The following is a 15,111-nucleotide window of genomic DNA, read 5'->3' as shown; positions in this document are numbered from 1 at the left end:
TTTGCTATGAAATTTCTCCCCAGTATGGTCTACCAGCGACTAAGAAGATTCCCCCAAAGTAGGCCAACAAGCAGCTGTCACAGATGAAGAAAATGCTTCTATTAAAGAAGAAATGAAAAACCATGTTCTACACCTTATCAGACTAGGAATTATGGCTGAGAAAGAAATGCTTATTGGCATGGCCAAGGCCTTAGCTCAGTTGCTGGGAATGTATTATGGGGAGGGTGCAGCTGAGGACTTACCAGTATTATTTGTCACACTTCAATAGGGTGATCTTTTCAAAACCTGGATATGACCATGTCATTCATCTGCTCTACAGTGCTTTCAAAATACTTTCCAAATCCCTCTCAGCTTATGAAGCCCAGAGCATCCATCCTTCACTGCACTAGGTTGCCTCCCTGCCTTCTACCCCAGGAAGTCTCTTCTAACCATCAGAGGCCATCTTCTCTCCTACCAACACACATTCGCATTTACTGACCTCCTCATCTGGATGGGCACCTTCTTTAGTTTGCTCATCCAATTGTCTTGGTTTTAGTGTTCTGGCCAAACTTCTCCAGGAATGGCCTCCAGGGAACTTTACACTCTCAGCTTGATCACTGGCCCTACTGGTGTGCTCTGCTCCTCTCCTCCAAGGCAGAAATGGCAGGTGTAATCTTCCTTCTGTTTAGAAGCAGTTGTCATTAAGGACTCTTGTACCACAGTGTCATATGCCCTCATCTGCCTTTTGCTGATCAGCCCTCCACTTACCTGCTTTCAAGTTCTACCCTGACACACAGTAGATCCTTGAGAAATGAACAAAGGGCTCCTTATCATGCAGCTCTAAGGAGCCAATGTGGGGGGAAAAAAGGAAAGCGTCTATGATATGGGAAAAGTGCCCTAAATTATTTGAAGAAAGCAGAAAGGTCAGCGACTCTCAGGTGGCATCCTGTCACCATCCCCTGCTCCAAGTTGGATCCTGGAGGTAATGTTCTAATGAATAGTAGAAATACTTAAAAATCTCAATAAACTCATGGAATTCTAGATATGCTAAGAGACCAAGAGCAGGAAGAAGCTTATGAAATGATGAAATACATGAAGAGAAAACAAACAATATAAAAGAGAGAAACCAGCATGGTCCATGGTTAGATATCATTTGTTTAAGCACATATGTGTAAACTAAAATCATCTTACACATGTACCCAGGTCTATGTACATGCATGAATATATAATGTATGTACCCATGTATATATGAACTAAAGCTAAAAAGAATCCTGGGTAGGTTTTTGTGAAATATTATTTAACCATTTAGAAAACACAGCTAAGTTGGGCCAGTGAGATGAGTCATCTAGTAAAGGTGACTGTCCCCAAGCCTGAAGGCCTGAGTTTGATCCCTGGGACCCACATAGTGGAAAGATGAACCAGCGGCTAAAAGTTGTCCTCCTACTGGTTATCCAGTACCAAATAGTCAGCCCTGAAAACATGCATACAAAGTGACATTATATGAACCAAGTATGGTATATTTAGGAATATATATGTATATACATATATTGATGCAATAACCATTAAGGAAAAAAGAAGCCATGGATTTGTAAAAAGAGCAAGGAGAAATATATGGTAAAGTTTAGAGGGAGGAAAGGGAAGGAATAAATGTTATAATTATATTAAAATCTCAAAAAGGAAAAAAAAAGAAATAAAAATTGTCCTCTGTCCTCCATACATTTAATGTGGTACTTGTATGTATGCACATATACAATGTACACATAAATCTAGCTTTTTGAATGAATAACAAATTAATGCATGGATACTAGTACAGAATGTGATAAGAACTATACATAAAGTTAACACCAGCATTTGCATAAATAAAAATAATATAAATCTATTCTATTCAGTGCATATAGATAGGGGCAACTAAGGAAAGTCTGCATGTTTATTTTAATATAGTACTAGTTTTAGTTCATTCTAGTAATGTACACAAGCACGTTGAAAATCTTGTCCACCCTTTACTCTTCTAAGGTCCTGGACTCAAGATTGGTGAGGTACCCTTGTCTTTCTCCTGCTTATATTTATAAAGTTATAATACATCAACGAAGAGAAATGTCACAGAAACCCTGGGAAGTTCTTAGAAAAATCCCCCAAACAAGTCACACTCTGAGTCAGGGCTTGTTAGCTCACAGGGCACGTGTGACAACAGCTGGAAACATCATGGTGCTGGCTGTGCAGGGGATGGGGTGTTGGCATAGAGTCTGGGAGGCTCCTGATCACCATACAGAGTGCAGGGGAACACCCACGACAAAGACTCAGCCAGTCCCCAATGTCCACAGAGCCAAAACAGGAGCATCTGCTCTTTGATGGTCTGATGATGGCCCTGGGTTGGGATGGAGAGTGTCAGAGGGCTCTCTAGTATACCTGCCACGACTGTGACCTATAGCTCCTAGGTCACTCCTAAACCCTTTTTGGAGGTCATTCTAGAGCCTGAGCAGATGACAGTTTAGTGCTGCATTTCTTTGATTCCTTTGAGCACATTGCTGCCAGAAGCAATGCTAGGCAAGCAGAGTTTAGTGTGGCTTCTGGTGGAGGACACACAATCCATCCCAGGGAGAGGTAGGAGTGGGAGGCATTCTGTCACCTCGCACAGTCAGTGAGCAAGAAGAGAAGGAATAGGACATGCACCTGGGCCAATTTCCTCATTTCAAACCTCAAGTCCTCCTCCCAGTGCCCCAGTTTCTCCAGCAAATCTCCTCCTTCAGAGGTTCCCATGAACTTCTCCAGTTGGACCACAATGTGGGGGGTAAAGTTGAAACACAGGAACCTGTACGGAACAGTTCGGATTCAAAACACAACAAGCACTCAGGTTGAATTGGTGAGGGCATATCTTAGGTTTATTGAGTTGTGGTATCTAAGGACCTCCTGTGGGACACATCTTTTCCTTCTTGATTTACCACATCAGCCTTTCTTGGGTCCACGTTTTGTCCTCCCTACATTTATCTGAAATACAGTCTACTTTAGAGTGGGAGGATCCAGGCACTCCCATTCCATTTCATCAGATATGGGTTACTTGCTCAGAGTTTGTTCATCATAATCTCATTAGCACATGTAAAAATGGAGGCTAAGAGAGGAGTCATTGCAGGTTCAACTCAACTTGATCAAATTGTACTGGTTGTTCTGAGTACAGAAACTTCCTCTCCCTCCTCATCTGTGTTGTTTCTCCAAGTGTGTGGTTAAGATGACAAATGACCTCTAGATTTTACTGTTAACATCTTCTAGTTATGTTATTCAAGCATAAACTAAAAATATCCTAAAACACATTTAACATCCAGCTGCTAATGACACCTACAAATATCCTACAATTTAATGAGCATTACACAGAACTAAAATACCCTAATACACGAGATTTCTCTTCTAATCATTCCATCTAGACTTTGGGAACTTTGACCTATAACTTGGAGAGAATTATTTCCACCAACTATCAGTTCCAAGAAGTGTTCTCAAATGGAAACACATTGAACATTTAAAAAAAAAATTATGTTTGTGTGTGCACATTTGTGGATACACATCCACCACAGCAAGCAGGTGGAGGTCAGAGGACAACTCACAGGACTTAGTTTTCTCCTTCCAGCATAGGAATTGTAGAGCTCCAACTCAAGCACTCAGGCTTGGCAGCAAATGCCTTTATCTTCTGAGTCACTCACTGGCTTGATGAGTAGTTTCTTTAATACAGGATGATAACTTGCACCCAATTCAATCATTCCAACCTTTATTGTCTTTGTTGTCTCTGGCATTTGAGAAGAGCACTTATTTGGACCACGTTGCTACCCATGTCTACATCTCTGAGAAGAATGGCCAGCAATAGAGAGAACAAGCCCCAGGACATCAGGGGAATTCTGATAACCCCACCTCCAGCTGTGCATTCCAAGACCTTTACCCTTTATGCAGCAAACAGAACAAAGACCGTTGAAGTTTTACTTTCAAAACAGAACCTAAAGTTCCCTTTGAGGAGGCAACATAAAATTGCTGTCATAAAACTGGGAGAAGGTCGCTAGTGAGAATTTACTAAATGGTATCACTAATTAAATATGGCACTTTGGAATTAATTGACAGCCTGCACTTAAGAATATAATTGCATATTAATCAACCATTTGTAGACAAAAGTTCAATGCTATTTATTATATGAGGATAAAACTTTTACCCCCCCAATTTTCAAAGCTAGTGATGCCACTCTGTTCCTTAATTCATCTCCAGAAATAAATCTACTGTATTTGTGTTTGAGGCGCCCCAGTGAATAAATAAGCAGGGGTTTCCAAGGGGAGCAACACCCAGGGATTTATCTTGAAAAGAGCAATTGCAGACATATGTCATATGTCATTACTGGAGAGTTGGCGACAGTGTTATTCATTATGTGGTTTCAGAGGGTTCTAAATTAGAGGAATGGATTATTGGAAGTGGATGATTTCCCAAGATTGCTCCTTAATAGTGACTAAGGGGCTGGTGTTGCTCACATTTGCAATGAAAATGGGGCCAAAACCCAGCAGCAGTTGATGGAAATGAAATGTAAGGCCCGTTGGGTATCGACTTGAGATGCTGCCTAATTGTACTTCTCCTGCTTGGTTTAAATGTCCCGAGGTCTCAAAGGTTGAGGGAGTCCCAGAAACCGCAGAGGCAATGAAGAGAGAGGGCTCCTAGGTCCTTTACCTCTGAGCTCCTTCTGGCCTCCTTGCTGCAGTGAGTACACACAGAAGTCATTACTTTGCCAACAAAACAAGGAAAGAAATTTCTCCAGAAGACCTTTCCCATTGCTGGGAACACTGTGCCTTCATCCCTTGTGGAATAGTCCTGATCTCTTATGAGTGACCTCGACTACCCGCTAAATGAGTAGCCTGATGCTGTGTTCATCATACAGCCATTGCAGAGTCCTATTCCCTACTAGGTGCTGATGCTCAATTGAGAATCAAGCCAACATCAAGGCTGTTCTGGCTGTCCAACAATCTCTAGGAAATCTGTCATCTCTACCTTGCTAGGGCTGGGGTCACCATGCCCATTGTCTCATGTGGCAAGGGCTGTGTCCTCTTAGTCCCCTCAAGACTTATTTCAACAGCCACATAATTAGACCACCTTTTTGCTTCCAATCATGCACCCTGTCAGTTTCATGATTATTTACATGCATTGCACCTGTCCCTCTCGAAGGGCTATGCCCTAGAATCAGGAATTTTTTACCATCAGCATCTTTACTTTATTGCATACTCAATAATTATTTGTTGTTTGTGGATAAGGAAAGTATAAGGCAAAGAAACAGAAGGAGACCATAAAGAGAAAGACTTATTATGGATTGAAGGTTCAGGAAAAAGCTTGTTAAACTGACTCCGAACATAATGAGTGCATAGGAGGCATATAGGAAGAAGCCAGAAGAGATAGTACAGACAAGATATAAGCACAGGTTGAGGAGGCAAAATTGATGAATGGAATTCAATGACAGGTGAGTATGTCTGGGTTCTCATTGGATAAGGGGAGGACAATGCAGGAAAAGGCTGCGGAAATCCGCTTTGCAGCCCAGAGTTTTGCCAATCCAACCTTGCATGCCACTGGAAGAATTCAAAGGTTTAGAGAGGCAGGGCCTAGCACCACCTTTGACAGGATTTCTTGTGTTCCTAGGAGAGGAGTTGTTTGGAAGGAAGAGGAAAAGGATACTCACAACATTGTCTGCATAGGGTGGAGCTATTAGGACCTTTGAGATATGAATGAATTCATGGGCAGTGAAGAACAGCAGACTATGTGTTTGCTTATTTGTTAGACATGGTCACAGGTGACCCAGAGAAACTTTAAAATCCTTATGTCCTGGAGCAAGACCTTGAACTCCAGATCTTCCTGCCTTACCTCAGGAGTTCTGGGGTTGCAAGTATGCAATACCATGTTCAGTTCATGCATTGTTGAGAATGGTACCTCGAGCTATGTGCATGCTAGGCAAATACTCTATTTTCTGAGCCATGTCTGCATCCATCTATCTATCTATCTATCTATCTATCTATCTATCTATCTATCTATCTATCTATCTATCTACCTACCCACCTATCTATCTATCTATCTATCTATCTATCTATCTATCTATCTATCTATCCATCCATCTATCTGGTGGTTTCTTATAAGAATCCTTGCTGAACAAGGAAGATTTTTGAGGCAAGTATAGACAGTATGTTGTTCCTCATTGTTAGTTCCTGATCTTCTTGTCTAAAGCAGGAATATTCTTCTCCATTGTGTGAGTACTAACAAGAGGCAGCTGTACAGTATGCTGGTCACCCTGACTCTTAGATTCACACTTTTAGGGTGCTTGCTGAGTTTGTGCATGCGGAAAACAAAATTCTCTTTGAACAATTAACTCAAAACCTAGACCATCATATGGGAATATCTCCACCATGGAACAAGTTCCATCAAGGCAAGCTGTTATAGGACTGTCATCCTGTACATGTCCAGCTTTCAAAGTTCAGGGTGAGTCTGCTTGCATGTATACACAAGGCTCATTAATAACATCATCTACATAATTAGAATAGGAAACAAATTTGGGCTTGTTTTAAGCAAAATTATTCAAGCTTCAGTGTCAGAAAGACTTTCAGAACTTAGTGGCTTTATGATGTTAAGGTATGTAGGTGCATATCTGTGTCTACACGCATGAGTGTGAAGTCTGGACAACTCTATTCTTATCTGTGTCTATACACATGAGTGTGAAGCCTGTACAACTCTATTCTTCTCTGTGTCCTCACACTTGAGAGTGTGAAGCATGGACAACTCTATTCTTATATGTGTCCTTACACTTGAAAGTGTGAAGCGTGGACAACTCTGTTCTACAGTGTGATACAGTCTCCAGGCTCCTTCCATTTCTGCACTGATGGTGTAGAGAATATTCTGATTTAGGTCTGATGGAATGCAGCAATACTCATCTACTTTTAACACTGTGCCAGAAAGCAATCCCCCAATTACTCCTAAATCCAAAGGGAGACACAAAAATAAACTATATGAAGAAAAAATAAGTTTGGTGCTCTTTGTCATTTTGACACTGTTGAAGGGGGATCTCAGAGTAGTTTTAATTTGCATCTATCTGAAGGCAAAGGATGTTGAACACCTTTAAATTACTGATCAGATGTTTGTATTTCATCTCTTAAGAACCACCTGCTTAGTTCAGTGGCCCATTTGTTTATCAGCAGAGAGTTTTGCTTAATTTTTACAGTTTGGTTTATATTCTAGATATCGACTACTTTGTCTGAAGGATAGCTGGGCAAGGTTGGCTGCCATTCTGTAGGTTGTGTAATCCAGGCTCAGAAGGTCAAATACTTCACATTGTCTCTTGTACATAGACTTAGCTTCTAACTGTTAAATGTGTGTATCTAGAATGATTTAAGCTTGAGTAAAAGCCAACAAATTAGAAAGGAGCCCATGAGATGGAAATAAAAAGGGAGGTCAAGAGACTGAGTGAGGGACTAGAATGGTTAATATAACACAGGAATATGAAAACAGAAGGAGAAATCCAAGAGCAAAAGGTACAGGGTGAAGAGAGGGCAGGAAGAGGGGCAAGGAGCAATTGGAAGTGTAGAGTGAACAAAGCTGAGTATGTAAGAAAATGACACAAGGGAACCTATCCCCTTATAAGTTCATTTAAAGAAACTAAAATGAAGAAATTGCGCAAGCAGGGGGGCTCTGTCACAGAACACTCTCTATATAAACATGAGAAGACCTCAGATTCCTTTTCCTTTTCCTTCATTGATGATATCTAGTGACTAAACTAGTTCACACGTTCCTGGGTATGCTTTCTGTTCTCATTATTTCTGAAAAAAAGAGAAGTCAATTGTTAACTTCCCATCAGAGCTCCTTAGAATTTCTTTTACCAACAAGATAGTTAAGAATTTGGGGGCTCTTTGGTTGAGTGAAGCTACAGAGAGAAAGCAGGCTTTCGAGTCTGGAGCTGAAACAAGGCTGTAACCAAGGAAATCAGAAACTCCAGACGGTCTTAGCTGTGTTTTGATACATTTCCCCAAAACCCCTAGTTTGTTTGGGAATGTTGTTTGGTACTTGGCAGAGGTGGCTTGCTTTCCCTTCAAACCAGCATCATTTCAAGTCTGCCTTCTGGGTGAGCTAGCTTTAGGATGGGAAGGTAGTGGTGACTCCAAACAGGAATCTGGTGACTGGAAAAATGTTCATCTTTGAAGACCTGCCTTCATAGCTTTCCAGCTTGCTCACTCTCTTTCTTGCTCCCAGTGGACTATTTCTTTTTGTGTCTCTAACTTGTCCTGTGTAGATTCTGATGGCTTCTTTGCTCTTGCAATATTTTTCTGTATCTGTTTTCTTATTTGAAATATAAAAGGAGGGTGATGGAGAGATAGTTCAACAGTTCAGGGTACTGACTGCTCTTCCAGAGGACTTAGCTTTGATTCCAAGCACCCATGGTGGCTCACAAACATATTTAACTCTTGTCTCATGGGATCTGACATCAGCTTCTGGCTTCTATGGGCACCATGGTGCATAGATAAAATACACATACATATGAAAAAAATGTACATAAAAATTACTGTAATAAAATAGCTGTTCACTGCATAACATTCAGAATTTCAATATTTTATGTGTATATATACATGAGTATAGTGTGTGGAGGACTTCAGATGTCATTCCTCAGACACTGCTCCTCCTAGTTTTGGGGGACAAGATGTGATGTTAAATTTCAATTTTCAGCTTGATGAGATCTAAAATCACCAGAGAGATGCTTCCCCAGGCATGTCTGGGGGAGTTATCTTGATTACATTAGCTGAGGTATAAAGACCTACCTACTGTGGATGGCACCATTCCCAGGGCTGACATCCTACCCTGTATCAAAAAGAAAAATTGATCTGAACATTGGCATTCAGCACTCTGTTTCTCTGATACAATGTAACCAGCTGCTTCAAGCTTCTGCTGCTGGACTCCCTCACTATAATGGACTGTAACTTTGAAATGTAAGCCCAAATAACTCCTTTCTCCATCGTGAACCTCCACTGTCAAGCAGATGGCTATAATAAAAAGATGGGACAGTGGCTGTACAGATGGATTGGTGACCCTCTTCGCTTTGTACAGATAAGCCTGCATTTGGACAAGCTACCAGGGAAAAACTTCTGAAACAAAGCCTTATGAGGAACCTATTTTTCCAGACACCAGATTCTGGTTTGGAGTCACCAGTATCATCCCATCCTAAAGCTAGCTCACCCAGAAGGCGGACTTGAAATGATGCTGGCTGGAAGAGAAAGCAAGCCACCTCTGCCAAGGACCAAATGGCACCCCCAAACAGACCAGGGGATCTTGTTAACAGCAACAGAGAAAGCAGCCCATCTCCACTGTCTCTCATTGTTAGGTCTAGAGCTCACTGACTAGGCTGGGCTGTCTGGGCAACTTGTTCTGTAGATCCTTCTGCCTCTGCTTCCCCAGGGCTGACGTTTCAAGCATGTACCCAATGCCTGACATTTTTATGTCAGTTCTGGGAATTAGAATCAAATTCTTGTGTTTGTACTGCAAGAACTTTAAGCTGTATCTCAAGCCCCACATATTTTTTAAAAACCAAGAGCAAATCATGTGTGATTTCATGCTGTGGGTTCTGTCTTTAGACTGGGAGCATGACAAATATAGACATCATCATCATGAACCTCCCTGTCAAGTAAATAGAGAGCCATAACTTGGCACAGATGATTTTGCATATAGAATAAACACAGGACAATGCAAGGGTGAGTTGCCAGTGACAAACATTGGTTAGCATCAGTCAAAGAAGAATTGGGACCAGAATTCCTTACTTTTAAAGACTTCTTTGGAGAATTTGTTTGCCTGGGTTTAAATTAGATAACTAAGGTTAGATGATACTTCCTGATGTGTGAACTGTAATCTCAATGCTTCTTCTTAATTCCTCTTTATTGGGGGCAGGGATTCAAGACAGGGTTTCTCTGGGTAGTCCTGGCTGTCCTGGGACTCGCTGTGTAAACCAGTGTGCACTTGAATTCACAAAGATCTGCTTGCCTCTGCCTCCCGAGTGCAGTGATTAAAGGCATGTGCCACCATGCCTGGGTATTTTTTCTTAATTCTTTTTATCAACCCCATTAGCTTCCATCATTCCCTTCCCTATTTCACTCAAACTCATCTTTCTAGAAAGTCTCCCTCCTCTTTTCACGTTCCTCTATGTGGCTCAATGAGTTTAAGTAGTGTTGCTTGTGTGTGTGTGTGTGTGTGTGTGTGTGTGTGTGTGTGTGTGTCTGTCTGTCTGTCTGTCTGTCAGGGGAGATGTGGTTTACTAGACAATGGGGAACTTTTAGTGGCTATACCAGTAAAGAAAATGACTACTTATTTCCAAGGCCAGTATTCCTTGGGAGGAGGGATAATGTCATGAGCCCTACCACCACTCAGGAGGAAGTAATAAGGACTCAGGACTCTGTCCTGGCTACTTTTGTTGTTGCTTTGGGTTCGGTTATTGGTTTTTATTGTTGTTGTTGTTGTTGAGACAAGGTTTCTCTGTGTAGATCTAGCTGTCCTGGAACTCACTCTGTAGACCAGGCTGGCCTTGAACTCACAGAGATCCACCAGCTGGCCTCAGCCTCCCTGAGTACTGGGATTAAAGTCATGTGCCACCACCACCTGGCTGTCCTGGCTACTTTAAAGTCAACTTGACATAAACTAGAGTCATCTGAAATGAGGGGACCTCAAATGAGAAAATGTTTCTATAAGATCCAGCCATAGGCTATTTTCTTAAGAAGTGATTGATGCAGAGGACCCAGAGCATTGTGGATGGTGTTTTCCCCAGGCTGGTGGTCCTAAATTCTATGAGAATTTAGGCTGAGCAAGCCAGTAAGCAGCATCCTTCATGGCCTCGACATCAGCTTCTGCCTCCAGGTTCCTGCCTTTGTTTGAGTGTCTGTCCTGACTTCCCTCACTGATGAGCTGTTACCCAGAAGTGTAAGCTGGAATAAATCCATGCTTTGTCTTGACAATTTGTCCCAGCAATAGTAACGGTCACTGGGACAGGCTCCATCTTGTGCCCATGACCACAGCTATGGTGAGTTTATGAGTATGAGTGCCACACCATATCTAGAAGACATTTTTGTTCAGCAGGCTTCCCTGGCCTCCACTTCTGCATTCTGACTGCCCCTCTTCCACAATGTTTCCTGAGCCCAGCGTCAGTGTTTCAGTATGACAGAGTGTGTTCCTCATTCATACAAATGTGCCACAGGGCTCTGCCATAGAGACACTGAAGGCAGAGGCAGTTTCTCCTTTGTACCTGTGGTGTCTAAGCTGAACCTTCAGTGAAAGGAAAGGCCCTTGGAGGCTCTTAGGCTTCCAACTATGAAGCAGCTCCTGCCGAGGACTGACTAAGCATCCAGGCTCCCGAATTTTCAGAAGCCTTTTGAGTAACCCAGAATGGCAGAAGAAGCAGACTTACATGGACACTGGGGTGCCTGCCAGTGTGGAGACAGGCTGATAAAAAATGGTTTCTCCTGCCTCAGAGGCAGAATGATTTTCATAATCTTGGTCAGGTTCTCAACTTCTCTCGGCCCCTCTTGCCTCCGTGATGATTGAGAAGAATATTCACGTTCTAGCTCCATTCTGCGGCTGTGCCAAACACCAGGACAGAAAGCAGCTCCCAGGAGGAAAGACTGACTGAAACTTATGGATCGCTGTCTACAATTGCAGGAAGTGAGGACAAGATCTCAAGCAGGAACTTGGAGGCAGGTCTGCTTCCTATTCCATCACAGGATTACATCCAATCATGGCACTCACATGACTTGCTCGCTCGCTTGCTGGGATGTGGGACAACTCATGCTCAGCTAGCTTTCTTACAGGATGACCTGACTAGAAACAGTACCACCCACAGTGTGCGGGCTCTCCTGCTTCATTTCGCAGTCAACACAATCTCCCACAGGCCTGTCCACAGGCCCATTTGATCTAGACAGCTCCTTAACTGAGTCCTCTCAGATGACTCTAGGCTGTGTCAAGTTGATAATTAAAGTTAACCAAGATAGTTAATTAAACAATACACTGATTTCTGAACCTGGGCATCGTCTTAGTTCAGTAAATATTGGTTATTTTTAAATGCCTGTCAATACATAAATTCCTGAGCAGCATCACCTGGTTATCATGATTTACAGTGCCAATGGGAGTAACCCATCTTCTTTGCATCCTCAAACTCCCTAAATTAGAGACACACAGATCCATATATCTGCAAAGTTTATATGTGCACTTTGTTTTTGTAAGAAAACAAGGTGGGGGCTGGAGAGATGGCTCAGGGGTTAAGAACACTGGCTGTTCTTCCAGAGGTCCTGAGTTCAATTCCCAGCACCCATACGGTGACTCACAAACATCTGTAATGATATCTGGCGCCCTCTACTGGCCTGTAGGGATACATGCAAACAAAACACTGTTTACATAATAAATAAATCTTTAAAAAAGAAAGAAAGAAAGAGAGAGAGAGAGAGAGAGAGAGAGAGAGAGAGAGAGAGAGAGAGAGAGAGAGAGAGAGAAAGAAAGAAAGAAAGAAAGAAAGAAAGAAAGAAAGAAAGAAAGAAAGAAAGAAAGAAAGGAAATGAGGTGGGTGCATATCCATCATTTGCAACATGTTTGTCCCAGTCTGAAAATGATTGCTGCCTTTGCCATCATTAACACCATTGACAGTCTCTCCACAGAAAGGCTGAGGCTGCATTCTTGGCAGCACTGTGCTGTTGAGACATCGACAGACTCAATAAATGCCCTGAAATTTAACATGCGTCTGCTGTCTGCTGAGCAGCTCTGGGCACAAATAGGTTTCTTTTATTATGGACAGAAAGGCCAAGTGAAATTTTAATCAGACAGACAAGGAAGGTATCTGAGAACACTGAAATGCCAGCCCTGCTGGTATTTCCACAATATTGAACTTGTCTTCTGGGGGCCTTTGTGGCTATTTCAATTAGCTGTGAGACACATCGCCTATGTTTTCACAAATTCTCCTCTTTTTAATTAAGCTACTGTTCATTGGGATGTTAGAAGGCAAATGATTCTTCTTGTAATACACAGAGTGCCGAAGAGGAAATTAAACAGTTGAAACGTTCGGATTTAGAAAGTACACTGTTATTGCAATCTTCATGCATAAGGCCGGGCTCACGGCACTCTTCTTACTCAGCCTCTGGAGTCTCACCCTCCCTCACCTAAGCCTTTTGGTTCCAAGGATGACAAATACGGAATAGTATACTAAAACTATAGCAAAAACCATGAGCTAAACAAACATGCTTTAAAATGGAAATATTATTTAAAATTAAAATATTATTATCAGCATTATTAAACTTACCCATTTGCTCCTTAGTGAGTTTATTTTTCTTGAAAATAACAAAGCACCAGATTGCATGCTTGAAAGCACTGAAAATCATTTGAAATGTTGGAGTAAAGGTAGATCTATCATCATTTCATCTAAAGCTTTGGCAAATTATGAGTAATATTGGGTACATTGAAAGATATCCCTAAAATAAAAGATAACTCTAGCATGGGAGGGTCTATAGGGTCATCTCTGACAACCATGTTTCCCCCTTTCTCAATCTATTTGTCAATTCAAGCATCCACCCACCTATCCATCCATGTTTCCATCTCCCCAACCACCCATTTATCCACCCATATATCCAACCATTATCATTCACTAGTTGGTCTCTATATTTATGGGTTCCTACAATCATTTGTCCATTACTCCATTAAATTCAGAGTGTAAATTAAAGTCTTCCTTAAAGTATAATCAATATGACAATCAGTGCCTTTGAAATACTTCTATTAAATTTGAATGTTGAAATTCTGACCATCTAGATAATAATATAGGGAGGTGAGGTCTGTAGGAGAAAACTGGGACAGGATGGAACCTGATGAGCAGGACCAGTGCTGTTCACATGGAAATTCAATCGACCCTTCAGCGATTTTATCAACTGAAGTAAAGTTAGAAGACTAAACGACTATGGGAAAGTGGACCAACACCTTAAACTTGGTTTCCAGTTCAGAAGTGTACTAATAACTCCCCCTCTTAACAAGGTTCCCCTGGCTGTGGTATTTTGCTGGAGTGGCCTAAAGAGACTATACCAGTGATTATTAAAATGTATAATTATAGCACACTGCCCATAATGCTTTACTTCTGATGGGAATCCCTGGGGAGATTTGAGCACAACACTAAACTTTGTTTATATTCTTGAGGATTAAGTCTGCAAACATGTATTTCCTTGAAAAGAATCAGTCAAGAATGTTCTTGAGGGAAGGGCCAAAAGTAAAAGTCAAGGGGATTTCATTGACTTCTTGTTTTATATATTTTTAGAAGAATTTTGTTTGCTTGAAGGTGAAGCTCCCATGGAGTCTGAGTGGAATCATGGAGTCAGTAATTCTGAAGTTCCCAGTGCATTACTGAACCATCTAGCCTCTGGCTAAGGAGGCAAGTCTTACTCAGGCAGGCTTCTTTTGCTGCCAGCTGTCCACCCACAGTTCCAGGGCTAATTTTACTCTCAAAACGCTCACTGATGCTTTTGCTTCCTGCTGATTCCTGACTAGTCAGGAACATCTTGGTTCTTGGGGGCATACAGTTGAGGGAACATCAGGACACATGTGTCCTCCAGGAAGAGGAAGGCATTGCATCTTCACCCACCTGGGCATAGCAACTGCAGTATTGCCTTCCAAAGTGATCCTCACCACGTTCCTTTGAATGGCAGTTGAGGAGAGTTTGGTAGTTTGGTATGATTATACTTAGATATTGGAACATTGGCTGTTTGAGTTATCTCTACTAGAATAAGACATGGTATTATGGATACCAACAACATTTTTTGTATATGAATCTCTCTCTCTCTCTCTCTCTCTCTCTCTCTCTCTCTCTCTCTCTCTCTCTCTCTCTGTGTGTGTGTGTGTGTGTGTGTGTGTGTGTATGTCTGTGTTATGTGTATGTGAAAATCTTGGTATCATTCTTTTTGGTGCTAATCACTCTTTCCTTTCTTGTTTTACTTTTGGGGGACAGGGTTTCTCACTGGCCCTTATCTTGCCAAATAGACAGGGTTCACTAGTCAGGGAGCCCCACTTCTCTCTGCCTCATCAACACTGACATTATAGGTACACATTAATCACACTAAGATTTATATTTTTAACATGGCTTCTGGC

At 41.8% G+C, this 15,111-nt stretch overlaps 1 protein-coding gene across 8 annotated transcripts in view; it reads left to right on the top strand.

The window, feature by feature from the left end:
* Rbfox1 (RNA binding fox-1 homolog 1) overlaps positions 1–15,111 on the top strand; it is a 1,681,994-nt gene that overhangs the window by 897,809 nt on the left and 769,074 nt on the right. The window lies entirely within an intron of this gene.

Source organism: Onychomys torridus, chromosome 8 (genome assembly GCF_903995425.1).
Source record: "Onychomys torridus chromosome 8, mOncTor1.1, whole genome shotgun sequence".
NCBI classification, from domain to species: Eukaryota; Metazoa; Chordata; class Mammalia; order Rodentia; family Cricetidae; genus Onychomys; species Onychomys torridus.
The sequence above is the reverse complement of the archived record's forward strand: the minus strand, read 5'-3'. Positions and strand labels throughout refer to the sequence as shown.